This window comes from Biomphalaria glabrata, chromosome 5, assembly GCF_947242115.1.
Source record: "Biomphalaria glabrata chromosome 5, xgBioGlab47.1, whole genome shotgun sequence".
NCBI classification, from domain to species: Eukaryota; Metazoa; Mollusca; class Gastropoda; family Planorbidae; genus Biomphalaria; species Biomphalaria glabrata.
In genome coordinates, this window is record NC_074715.1 from 44031646 (window position 1) to 44044588 (window position 12943).

Sequence of the window (12943 nt, forward strand, 5' to 3'; positions counted from 1 at the left end):
ACTAACTCTAGACGTTCATGAAATACTACCTAACTCTACGTTGTCCTGGAAGTAGTCTGTTTACGTCGGCTGATTTTTCGTTCCATTTCCAAAACCTAGTCCTGTTTTTACTAATCACGTCATTGACTCTAAGTCAAAACTTCCTTATTTCCGAAACAAATAATTAATTCCTAATCGTGCCATAACAATAACTATGGTGTTGATATGCCATTTGATGTCTGCATAGAAGCACAGCCACATATGTTTATGAGCCATCAAGATTGTCGTAAGTACTTCTAATGCCAGATAGACTAGCAGTTTTTCCTTCTAGGTGAAGTAAAAAACTAACTTCAGGAATGGCACAAAAGGTTTCAGTTTAATAAACGTATAGGCCTACATTTGTTTTCCTAGATGCACCATTGCTAAATTCTTACCTGGTACCTGCACCCTCTCAACAAACGGCACAATATGTTTATATGCCTACATTTGTAGCATAGCTTACATAAAGATTGACTTGATTTTTATCTTTACTAGAAATGAAACAGAATACTCAGGATCTACCTTACAGGATGTATACTTGTATGCACGGTGCAAAGTGTATTTGGTATATTGAACATATTTCATATTACATCTTGTTCCGTTTCTTTGTTTGAGCAACAAAAATAAAAATAAGGAAAAATGAGCCAGAAAAATAAACAGCATGAAAATTTTTCTTAATGCCCTTTTCTTCAGCCTCTGAAAGAGACAATTGGAGAGCTCGCACAAAGGCCGCAGAACACTTTGAGACTTAAAGAAAAACTCTTGCCAAAGACAAGCGCAGAATTAAAAAGAAAACTTAAGTAGACCCCCAACCTGACATTGGCTTTGTCTGCATTAGTTGTTGAAAAATATGCAGGTCTCAACGGGATTGCATAGTCATGTGAAACACTGCATTCATCCTTAATCCTCGGAATCGAAGACATCTAATATCAGTTTGTTTTGAAAGTTCAAATATTTCTGTTATTTGATTGGTGCAGTCTCAATTCATTTAGAATGTTTTTCTAGTAATGTACTGAACCGACTCGATATTGATGCTTAATTAAATTTAATGCTTAAAACAAAGAAAAATAATATAATCCAACGGTGAAATAAATGACAGCACAAAATGTGCAATAGCTTATGAAAATTTTCAGGAGGTTTTCAAGCCGTTCTAAGACTCAAAGTAAGTAAGCAAAATATAAAAGTATTTTATAAAAATAAAACAGTACCCGAGGGAAATAACTCCACATTTACAACCATATCTCTCAATAATGTAGATTTTTCCCTTTTCGATATGAAACAAAATTACTAAGTACCAATAATTAAATGACTAATTGGTTAATTTTAAAATGATTCATGTTTTGTTAGGCACAGTGAGTAATTGTGAAAAGGTTCAACTAAGGGGCCAAAACCCCGCATATTGAGCCATATTTCTTAATACTGTGGATTTAATTTCCCATTTTTGGTATCAAACAAAATAATAAAATAACAGTAATTAATTGACTAATTACATGAATTTTTGTATCGATCCATGTTTTGTGAGTTACAAAATAATGGACCTCATTCACCAATCGTAAACAAACAACATTTAGCCACGTGATTCTCTATCTCTTCTATACAAATTACGATCTAATTTATAATACACAATGGCTATCACGTGACAATTTTTTTTTTGCTGTTTTACCAATATTATCACGTGACTTAATTTTTTTTCACGATTGTAGAATGAGGCCCATTGTGTAAAGTTTCAACATATGGGTGTGGGAGAAATAACATGTCCAAAATTTGTGCCAGACAGACCTATAGATCATTACGTGGCAACATACAAAATGGTCAAAAGCCTTTTTTAAAAATTCTCTAAGGTCAGCGACCTGCACACCTTATCTTGACAACATATTTCAAGTACCTGTTACGGTTTTGTTTGACTCGGGCGTGCCTTAAATATGTGAACTTCAAAATCCTTGCCTGACACGGAGTCCCCTCGGTTCGGAAGCCAGGCGCTGCTGTACTGATCCTTATTGGAAATGTCAATTCCATTAGCATTTTTTTCTACTTTAATATAAGTCTTTATACATTATAAATAGTCCATGTGTAGTCCAATTTTATTTGTACCTAATTTATTGTTGTTAGACTCTGATGTTCATTTAAAAGTTATTAAACTCTTAATTGTCATATCTTTTCAATTACAGACGTGTCTTCAAAAGAGAAGATACCATTAATTACTTCCTACACGTATCCATATGTATGCATGTGTTAATCTAGTTATACTTGTTAATTAAAGACTTAAACTTTGGTGAGTCGTCGGATTTCCTGGCTAATTATGGCAACCCGTTCCATGATGATGCTCTAGTACAGTGTTTCCCAAACTGTGATCCGCGGAACCCTAGTATTCCACGAAGCATGTATAGGTGTTCCACGAACTACTGCATAATTAACTAGTAGGTCACCACTTGAATTAACCTCTCTAAAAAAAATAAAACAGTGTTCCGTTAAATACTCAGAATGTGCGAAGTGTTCCGTTATGAAAAAAAGCTTGAGAAACACTGTTCTAATGACACTAGGAAATACATTTGTAGCCTACGAATTCGTCCTGGTGTGAAATACGAGATCCATATCTATATTATGTTAGCCGCCATATAGCCGGACTCGACTTCAATTTAGCCTCTTTGCAAATAGATCCGCTTATTCAACGGATTTTGAGAATAAATTAGTATTGTGTGCGTGTGCTTGCAAGTGTGTGTGTGTGTGTGTGTGTGAGAGAGAGAGAGAGAGAGAGAGAACTTTTGGATTGATGTTACTTTCACCTTTACTAAAGCACCTGAAATAGAGTACCCAACATATTCCATAGTGGCTATGCTTTTATTTTTTCTGGAAAGTCAAATTTATATTGATTTCATCTCATCTCACCTGTGCCGAATCAACTGCCAGAGCTGTCCGTCTGTCCTTACGTCACCAGGTCTGCAGCCCAATGTGAGCCACGTGACCGTCATGAGTCACCCCACGTGTAGCCAGGATATTTCACAGACTCAGTCAACCTTTTGCCTGATTGGAATTAATGGATTTTCGATCTCAAGTAATCGAGTCTAAGCCTATATCAAGGATATTGGGAAAATTCATTTTTCCAACTCACCACACACACACACACACACTCACAGCAATTTTTTTTCTCGAGAGTATAACTTGTTTTTCTTTCTATTGTTTAGACAAAAGAAAAGTTCAACGATTCTCACATATTTAGGTAACAAGTATTAATTAGATCAGCAGCTACTCAGCAGATTCTTAACTCGAGAGGAGTTATATCAGCATGTTCTTTTTTTTTTTTTAAACTTTGACCTGCCGTATTCGTCACACATATAACCCGCGGGTTATACAAATTTTCCCACACGGAGTGCAGTTGTGCGGGGTTTACAAAATTTATTTTACTCATAAACATAACATAACGGAGACTATGGACATACCGGTGGGTCTTTATGTTTCCTATAATGAGCTGTGTGGCTGTGAATTGTAGGCCTATATAGTAAGGCCATTTATATTTACAGCTTAAAATCAAATGTATATGAATTAAGCTTTGACAATTTTTGGGTTTAAAAAAACTTTACGTACTACTGATTATAATTACTATACTTTAATTGCACGTGCTGCAAACTATACACTTAAAGTTCGAACTACAAGAATATCCGTGCTGCTGATTGCCCCGAGCATGAATAGCGTTTGCGTACACAATAAGGCCGAGCCTTAGCTGCTGCCCAATCAGGCCAATTATAGTGCAAGTTACTCTTTGCACATGCGGGGTATATAATTGTGCGGGCTGTACGATTTTCTTTAATTTATTTAGTTTAATTTATTTTTTACTTTGAAAAATTATATGTAGAGTTTTTCGGTGTTTCTAAAGAGCTAGTACTTCTTTTCTCACAGATATAGATCAACTTTTACATTTCTATTAAAATTGTTAGAGCCGTTTTGGATATCCGTGTCCAGACTCCACCCTTTGCCCTTGTTCCTCCATGAAGTTGTGACTTGTATAGAGGCATTTAAAAAAAAAAGGGAATAGTTTCAGTGTCAGTGTTATTAAATGCAGCCCTGCTTTCTGGTTCACTCCTGATGAATAGTATTCCTTGGAAGACAAAGTGACCGCTACTTTTCTCTGCCCTCCCTCCCGATCTAACTCTCTCTCCAACGCCATCGTCTTTAGTGACGTCACGTGGGAGGACATCTCGGCCCGGAGAAGATTTAGAGCCGGACAACGGAAACTAGAAATAAAGAACAACAACCCTTCTCATAGACGCTCGTAAGTTGGACAAAGTTCTCTGGTAGGTGAAAAAAATAAGGTGGCTGGGTATTTTGTAAATGTCAGGATGAACTGAGAGTTAAAAGGGAAAAGCTCAAACAGTCATGTCAGACGTTTTGTTTTGATCACAGGTTCAGAAATGTTTCATTGATACAAGTATCGGTTAGTTTTTGTAGACATGATGAGAGAAGGGATCGGCAAGCTGTGTGCATGTTTATCTATCTATCTATCTATCTATCTATCTATCTATCTATCTATCTATCTATCTATCTATCTATCTATCTATCTATCTATCTATCTATCTATCTGCCTGCCTACCTACCTACCTACCTACCTACCTACCTACCTACCTACCTACCTACCTACCTACCTATCTATCTATCTATCTATCTATCTATCTATCTATCTATCTATCTATCTCTCTCTCTCTATATATATATATATATATGTCAGTCTGTCTGTGTGTCTGTCTATGCATCCAGTATCCATATCTATAAATCATTTGGTCTGTTTGTCTCATTAGTAGAAAAGGTGTTTCGAAAGTCGTATAAGGAGGGCCCTTCCCACCGCTCTAGAGGGGACCAAGTACTGACAGCTACTCTTTAAAATCGTTCTGTATCTCTCCTCAAATGTCTGCATCTCTCCACTAATGGCTGTATCTCTCCACTAATGTCTGTATCTCTCCACTAATGTCTGTATCTCTCCACTAATGTCTGTATCTCTCCACCAATGTCTGTATCTCTCCACTAATGTCTGTATCTCTCCACTAATGTCTGCATCTCTCCTCAAATGTCTGCATCTCTCCACTAATGTCTGCATCTCTCCACTAATGTCTGCATCTCTCCTCAAATGTCTGCATCTCTCCACTAATGTCTGCATCTCTCCACTAATGTCTGCATCTCTCCTCAAATGTCTGCATCTCTCCACTAATGTCTGCATCTCTCCACTAATGTCTGCATCTCTCCTCAAATGTCTGCATCTCTCCACTAATGTCTGTATCTCTCCACTAATGTCTGTATCTCTCCACTAATGTCTGTATCTCTCCTCAAATGTCTGTATCTCTCCACTAATGTCTGCATCTCTCCACTAATGTCTGTATCTCTCCTCAAATGTCTGTATCTCTCCACTTCTTCCGAAAATGACGCCTTAGTTTTTCTATCCAGGTATTCAAACTAGTCATAAATCTTTTCCAGATCGCACCCCCCCTCTTTAACTAACAGTTTAGCTGAAAACATCAAGACCAGTGGTCATTAAACTCTAAAGTGATCTTAATACATCAAGACCAGTGGTCATTAAACTCTAAGTGATCTGATGTTAATACATCAAGACCAGTGGTCATTAAACTCTAAAGTGATCTGATGTTAATACATCAAGACCAGTGGTCATTAAACTCTAAAGTGATCTGATGTTAATACATCAAGACCAGTGGTCATTAAACTCTAAAGTGATCTGATGTTAATACATCAAGACCAGTGGTCATTAAACTCTCAAGTGACCGGATGTTTTAATACACTTGGAATGCAATCCTTTACGTTTCTATGAAGAGCCTTCCCGGTTTCAACCAATCAGAAGCAAGACTGGAACACATGTATATAAATTAAAATGTAATGAAACACTAACGAAAGAAATATTCAGAGATAAGAAATGAGTTGTTTTCATTATTTCTAGTTCACCTCACTTAAACATTGCTGGAGTCGACAATGTTTCCTATATTTAAAAGATTAATTGTTGATCATATGGACTACTGCACCATTATTATTTTTTTTTAAAGGAAACCTCAGCACTTGCGCTATTCAATTTTAGGCTTGTCATCATAGAGATCCTTAGGCCTACGGCCTCTTTTCTGTGCCTCTTTTTGGGGGGGCTTTCTATGCACCATTATTAAACTTACATGTACTTTATAGTCCTGATGGAGTAATCATATTTATTACTGCACCACTATTAAAATTTCATTTATTTGATATAAGAATGGTATGAATCATTCTGACTACTGCATCATTATTAAAATTACATGCATTTCTGGGAGCTGAAAAACCATTTTAGCATATTTATTATTAAAATTATCATATGAATGAACTAACCATTGTTATATTGTCTATCCATAGTTTGGCCAAACTCTAGTAAGTAGTTGTATTATCTATCTCCTTAAGTGTTTCTCGTTAGAATTTCCAAGGAAATACTCAGCCGTTATTTTCAAACATGGCGGAGACCTATAAATAGCATTCTGTTTGGTGTATCAGGTGTACAAAGTAAAGAAAGTTCAATTTAGCTTCCTTGACATTGTGGAGTTTATGGTGAACATCTCCCAATAGATTGGCTGCTTTCATTTTGTAACAGTTTATTGTTATTTCTACATCTATGTTACAAGCTGTGTCGGGCAGACGTAGAATAGCTTTCCTTCTAGGTAACACATTCCTTGATCGACACTTATTTATTAATTTTTGTAAAAATCTTTTTAAATACAATTTCTAGTTTCTAGATTGTTTCACAACAAAACTACAAGAGACCTTCAAATAAAATTTCCTTATGCATAGAGCCTAAATATGTTTTTGTACTGTTAAAGGTACATGTTTTTATCTTTGCTTCTCCATCTATCTAATGCATTGTCTTCTGTATTCTCTCTATCTCTTGTTTTGCATTTGATTGTTTACCCGCCTGTCTTTTCAATATACAGTGACATCCATGTTAAGAGTGTGACTCAGCAGTATTTAAACTTCCGATCACGAAATCATTAAAAATATGAATCACCAGTTCTCATAGTAAACAAAGGGGAAACGAAATTCTTACTTATTGAACTTATCATGGGAAAAAAAAAAGAATCAGGGAAAGTTGGAGCAGTTTAAATAAATGTTCTGTAGACTGTGTTTCATAAAACTGTACAATTTAATATAAATAGAACAAAAGTTTGGCACACCTGTACGGTTCACACCTTAAGATTCTGCTTGAAAAGATCCAAGAAAAGTAAATTGAAAACCTGCAGGAACTCCAAAGGTAATTTTTAAAACAATGCAGGCCTCAAGTCAACACGAACAGTATGTGGGAGTACAATGTGTGTGTGAGAAAATGCGTGGGGGTTTAATAAGTGTGTGAGTTGGAGTATAATGTGTGTGTGAGAGTTGAAGTATAATGTGTGTGTGAGAGTTGAAGTATAATGTGTGTGTGAGAGTTGGAGTATAATGTGTGTGTGAAAGTCAGAGTATAATGTGTGTGAGAGACTTTAAGTATAATGTGTGTGTGAGACTTGAAGTATAATGTGTGTGAGAGTTGGAGTATAATGTTTGTGTGAGACTTGGAGTATAATGTGTGAGTGAGACTTTAAGTATAATGTGTGTGTGAGACATGAAGTATAATGTGTGTGAGAGTTGGAGTATAATGTGTGTAGAAGAGTGTGGAAGTAAAATTTGTGGATGTATGATGTATGTGTAAGTAATGTAAAGTTTCATCTTATCTTATCTTATATAATACAGACGTTACTTCAAAAAAGAAGATGATTACGTCCTACGTTTTCTTTCAGACCATGCTATCTAAAGGGCAGATGATGTGAAGATCATCTTTTTCCGTGGTCCACGGTTAACGAGGATGTCATGTGGCCAGAACAACGACCCCCCCTCCCAAATAAAGCAATTTGGTGGACTAAGATATCTTAAAAATACCGAAATTCAAAATCTCTGTCTTCACTGAAATTCGAACCTGAGATCCGTCATTTGTGTGTAAGAGTGTGGGAGCATAATGTGTGTGTGAGAGTGTGGGGTATATTGTGTGTGTTTATATACTCTGAGTAGATGTATACATTCGCTTAACCAGGATTTTTTCATGGGTAAGGGGAATTGGGACGGGGTAAAAAATGTACGGTTTTTATTTAAATCATTCATTAGTTATTATGAGTTGAATAACCGCTCTTACAAAACATTTGCTTCTTAAAAGAGGGAGGAGCCATGACGATAGGAAAAGGAACTCTTGTATTTTACTTGTTAAACGCAATATTGATATTAAAGTTATATTCTTAAAGATACGGTGATTAAACATTACAGTGTTTTGTTAAATTAAAATTCTCCATAAGGTGGTCACGGCTTGTAGGTCTGAGTGACCTGGGGTATAGCATTGGATACCTATTTGAATGTCAAGGGCTTACATCTTGAATGAAACCAAAATGTCTTCTGGGACCATGAATTGTGGTGTTGAGTCCAGCAAGCTCTAATGAGTCTCGGACATCACGAGCTTGTGAGCAGAAGTAAGACAAGCTGACCACAAGTAAACAAACAAACAAACCAATCTCTTTGTTTATCTTCGGCTGATCTGATGTTTTGTTGACCTTGAGGTGTCGATGACGACATGTTGATCTGACAATGTCGCCTTGTTAATGGGCTCTAGAATAGTACTATGTACGTCAATTATCAATAAACGTTGGGCCGACATTCAATGTAAACCGGAAGTCAGAGAGAACGTGAGAATAAAAGAGTGAAACGAAACAAGAGATTACAACTCACCCTCCTTTTTCTCCCCCCCCCCCCCCGCCATAACCTCCACTGACTGACCGGCAGATGGACGTGGGCTGGTTACTAGGAAGTATTTAAGGCATACAGCAACGGGAGCGATGATTGATTCAGTGCTGAATTTACACATTGCGTCAAATCGTGATGCGCCTAAGCGCCATTGCGCAACCGGTAACATCCTAATTACACTTCGCCCAGGCGTTAGTGCTTCTTTTTTTTTCTTCATCCATTTTATTGAGTGATTTTTTTAAAATGCAGTATCAGTGTGCAGGTCGAGTAAGTAAATTCATTTTAGAATGACACTGTTGTTCATGAAGAGGGATGGTCTAAATGGGCGGCGGCGTATGTGCTACAACTAGGGTCGAAAATAGCACTTGAAATAGAATGGTCATAGACAAGCCCATTGTAGAGTTAGGTGTGGATAAAATACTTTGTTTTTCCTATTTCCCACCAAAATAACTCGTCTTTGTCTCTAAGTTCATGATTTGCCTAAAACTTGGGGGGGGGGGGGGGAAATCAAAACAAGAACGGAGCGGTACAAAAACTCGTTCGTACCTCACTCGGTCAGACTCTATCACCGCCACTCATTGATCAGGGAACATGAAATGCACCAAGATACCTGTGTGTAGTCGCTGAATGAACTCTTTATGTTGTCTGTTGTATTTATGTGTATTTTTCTGTTGTGTTGTCTTTATATGAGAAACGAGTCCTTGTAATCACAACAAATTTCCGTAAGGATCAATAAAGCAGTCTTAGTCTTAGTCTTAGAATACACCATTAAATGTCTAAATTTTAGAGTGGGGGTTGGGGGGTGGAGCTCACCATAACCTTACTTCGTGATAAGATTTGTAAATGGTATTACAAGGAAAAGGGTTTATGAACACTTTATGACAAGGCAAAGGATTTATGAACATTTTATGAGAAGGGAAATTGCTTATGAACATTTTATGACTAGGGAAAGGGTTTATGAACACTTTATAACAAGGGAAATAGTGTATGAATATTACACAGCTAAGAAAATAGTTTCTGGACACTTATTGGTTACGATCATTGTTTTAAAAGATTTTATGGCTAGGGAAATCATTTCTGGACACTACAGAGCTAGAGAGATAGTTACAGACTCCGTTTTGTACTAACACTGTTGCGTTTTTAATTTGCTCTAAACTATGTGCACCTTAGTTGCATCCATTTCTTATTGTGTTTTTCAGGGTTATTTGATGTAATACAACGCAAGTCCTTTCATAAAACATCTCAATGGAACAAAAAATTTCCGTGGAATTGATAGCAATAGACACATAGACACTGCGAATCTCCGAAAGGTTTTGTGTAGGAAGTGAATCAAACCTACAGACAAGACGCCATTTGTTACACTAGAAATTAAACAACCACAAAGGGAGGTAATTGAGAGTTATAGAAATCCCTAGACGCTTGTTCTAAAACAAAGAAAAATGAACAAAGTGTGTGACGTGTAAGATCAGGTTCAAAACGTCACCAGTGAACAATAACCGACAGTGTCATGTGACCATTCTCTTAGATCAAAGGAAACTTTTTTTTTTCAAAAGTATAGGCCTAAACCTACAAACCATACCACTTTACCACTGTTATACTTTTGCACACCATCAGATTTAGGACTTTTGAAATGATAAAAATGGAACCCATATTCATACATTTAGTTTCTCCCTTTTTTTCTTCTTTCGATCGGCCAGAGCTACAATCATCATTCTCTTTAGGTTCACGGGATTGACAATGAATAATTCCTAGATAGCTGAATTATTTATTGCTTTAGAGATTGAGATTGACACCGTATTAATAATTAGCATATATTATTTACATTATTACGCAAATCGTATAATTACTCCACAAAAAAACGCACACCACACATGATCGCCAGGGGTGGGGCGGGGCAGTCCTCCTCCTGACCTAGATGGTCCAATGGTTTCGGTTCTCTCTCTAATGTTTCATCGTCCTTTCAGCTCAATTTGGTCCTTAAATTGTATTTCTCCGATCTTTATATTTTACTAAAATAAGCTAAAAACCTGCATTCTAGACGAGATCTTGCTAACACTTGTTTAAACTCTGATAGTTTTTGTTTGTTTGTTTATTTGTTGTAGTTTTATGGCATGTTCAAAATATTTGAATTGTATGATTGTGTGTTACTGATTGATAAATAAAATGCTTTCCAAACCAAACTCAGTCATTGTCATTGAAAAACACAAAGTCCTATCAAATTAATCTCACTTTCGGACACCACAAATGTGATTTAGAAAAACGAAAGGAAAACTCGGTTGAAATAATTATTTACATTGGAATCGTCCGGATAAACATAGGGCTAGAGGGGCACAAGGGGATAAGACAGAAACTCGGATTAATTAGCCCAAAGATTGCCGCCATTGGTTCGTCTGCAGTCTCGGTGCACGCGCTTCCCTTTGACGTCACTCTAAGGAGAACGTGCCATGTGCATCTCAAGTGTTTGGGCCATCGAGAGCATTGTGGGATACTGGCATTATGACGTAGGCATTGCACGGTATTGACAGACACGTTGGCCCTGGTCAAAACGTAAACTTTATCTTCTTCGGCGCTTTGGTTTATAAAAACTTTTTTTCCGATCCAATACATTTTTTAATGAAACTATAGCCTATGAAATAAACAGTACAAGGATACAAAACAACTTTAGTATCAGCTACGTCAGTGACATTTTCTATGTTGAAGAAAATTTGAACGTCTAATAGATTGTGTAGGAAATATAAGTTGTTTGTACCTATGTCAAATGTTTGACATGTTTCGGATGTTCCTTCAGAGTTGAAGATAATTTACTTCCTAGTCCAAACCACTCGCAGAACGACGGGGATGGGAGCGGGCTGGGTTTGAACCCGGGACTATCGATAAGTACGAACGACAGTCAAGAGAAAACCGCATGACCAGGCAGCCATCCGAATAGCGCAGGGTATAATAAAGTAAAATGCGTACAGCGGATGAGGGTCGACTTCCACATAACCCATCCCTTAATCTATTGAGAAGTGTGGCACTACACATGATCAGTCGACCGTTTTTCTCCATTCCTCTCTTTTGCATTGACTATAATCTCTTTCAATGACAGGCCCCACATTCTTTGATGTTGACTTCCTATTGCCTTCTCTGTCTGCCTCATCTTCCTTTTCCTTGTACTGTTCCCGAAAGGAAGGTCTTTGCGACGAGGGTAACAAAAGTTTATCAAACTTTGTTCTATTAAAAGAAAAAAAAAAGCCATACGGAGGGAAGTTCTTGGTGACCAATTAATGAGGCTATTGGTCACCACTTGCCTGTCTGAAGGTAAAGTTTAATTCTTGAAGAACTATTTTCAGAGATTAGAAGTATAAATAAATTTTCTTAATATTTCTAGTACGGAACATGCTACAAATGACAATGCCTGAGTTAATAACATATGCTGCTTTGGTTCAGTATTATAAAAGTAAAAGAAAAAATTGAGTTAATTAGACTTGTTACAAAATGTACTAGTCTTTCAAAGATAATTCTGCAGGGCAAAATGGCCTTTGAAAGATAATTCTACAGGACAACGTAGTGTTTCAAAAAATAATTCTATATGGCAAAGTAGTCTTTTAAAGATAGTCCTACAGGGCAAAGTGGTCTTTCAAAGATAATTCTTAAGTGTAAAGTAGTCTTTCAAAAAATAATTCTATATGGCAAAGTAGTCTTTTAAAGATAGTCCTACAGGGCAACGTGGTCTTTCAAAGATAATTCCGAAGTGTAAAGTGGCCTTTTAAAGATAATCCTAAAGGTCAGTGTAGTCTTTCAAAGCTAACTCTACATTGAAAGTGGTAGATGAAAGTCTGTGAGGGTGATACAATATATGCATATGCAATTAGGGTATAAAGAGGACTTATTGAGAACAACAGACCGATGTCTTGAAATAGTGACAGAGACAGCATTGGAAAACCCAAACCGCTTAAAAAGCTAGTTCCATTGTCGTTAGAGAATTGCAGCCTCACATTTTGTGTGTTTGGTGAGTTAGGCATTAAGGTTTAAAATATCGTATGTCTTTTTAAATATCTTAACCACATATGTCAGTGCTTGTACACCTGTATCTTTGCAAGTTGGAGAGTGAAAGAAAGAAGCAACTGGGGGGGGGGGTATTAGATAGGGAGAGGGGAGTCGAAGGGTTAATTAT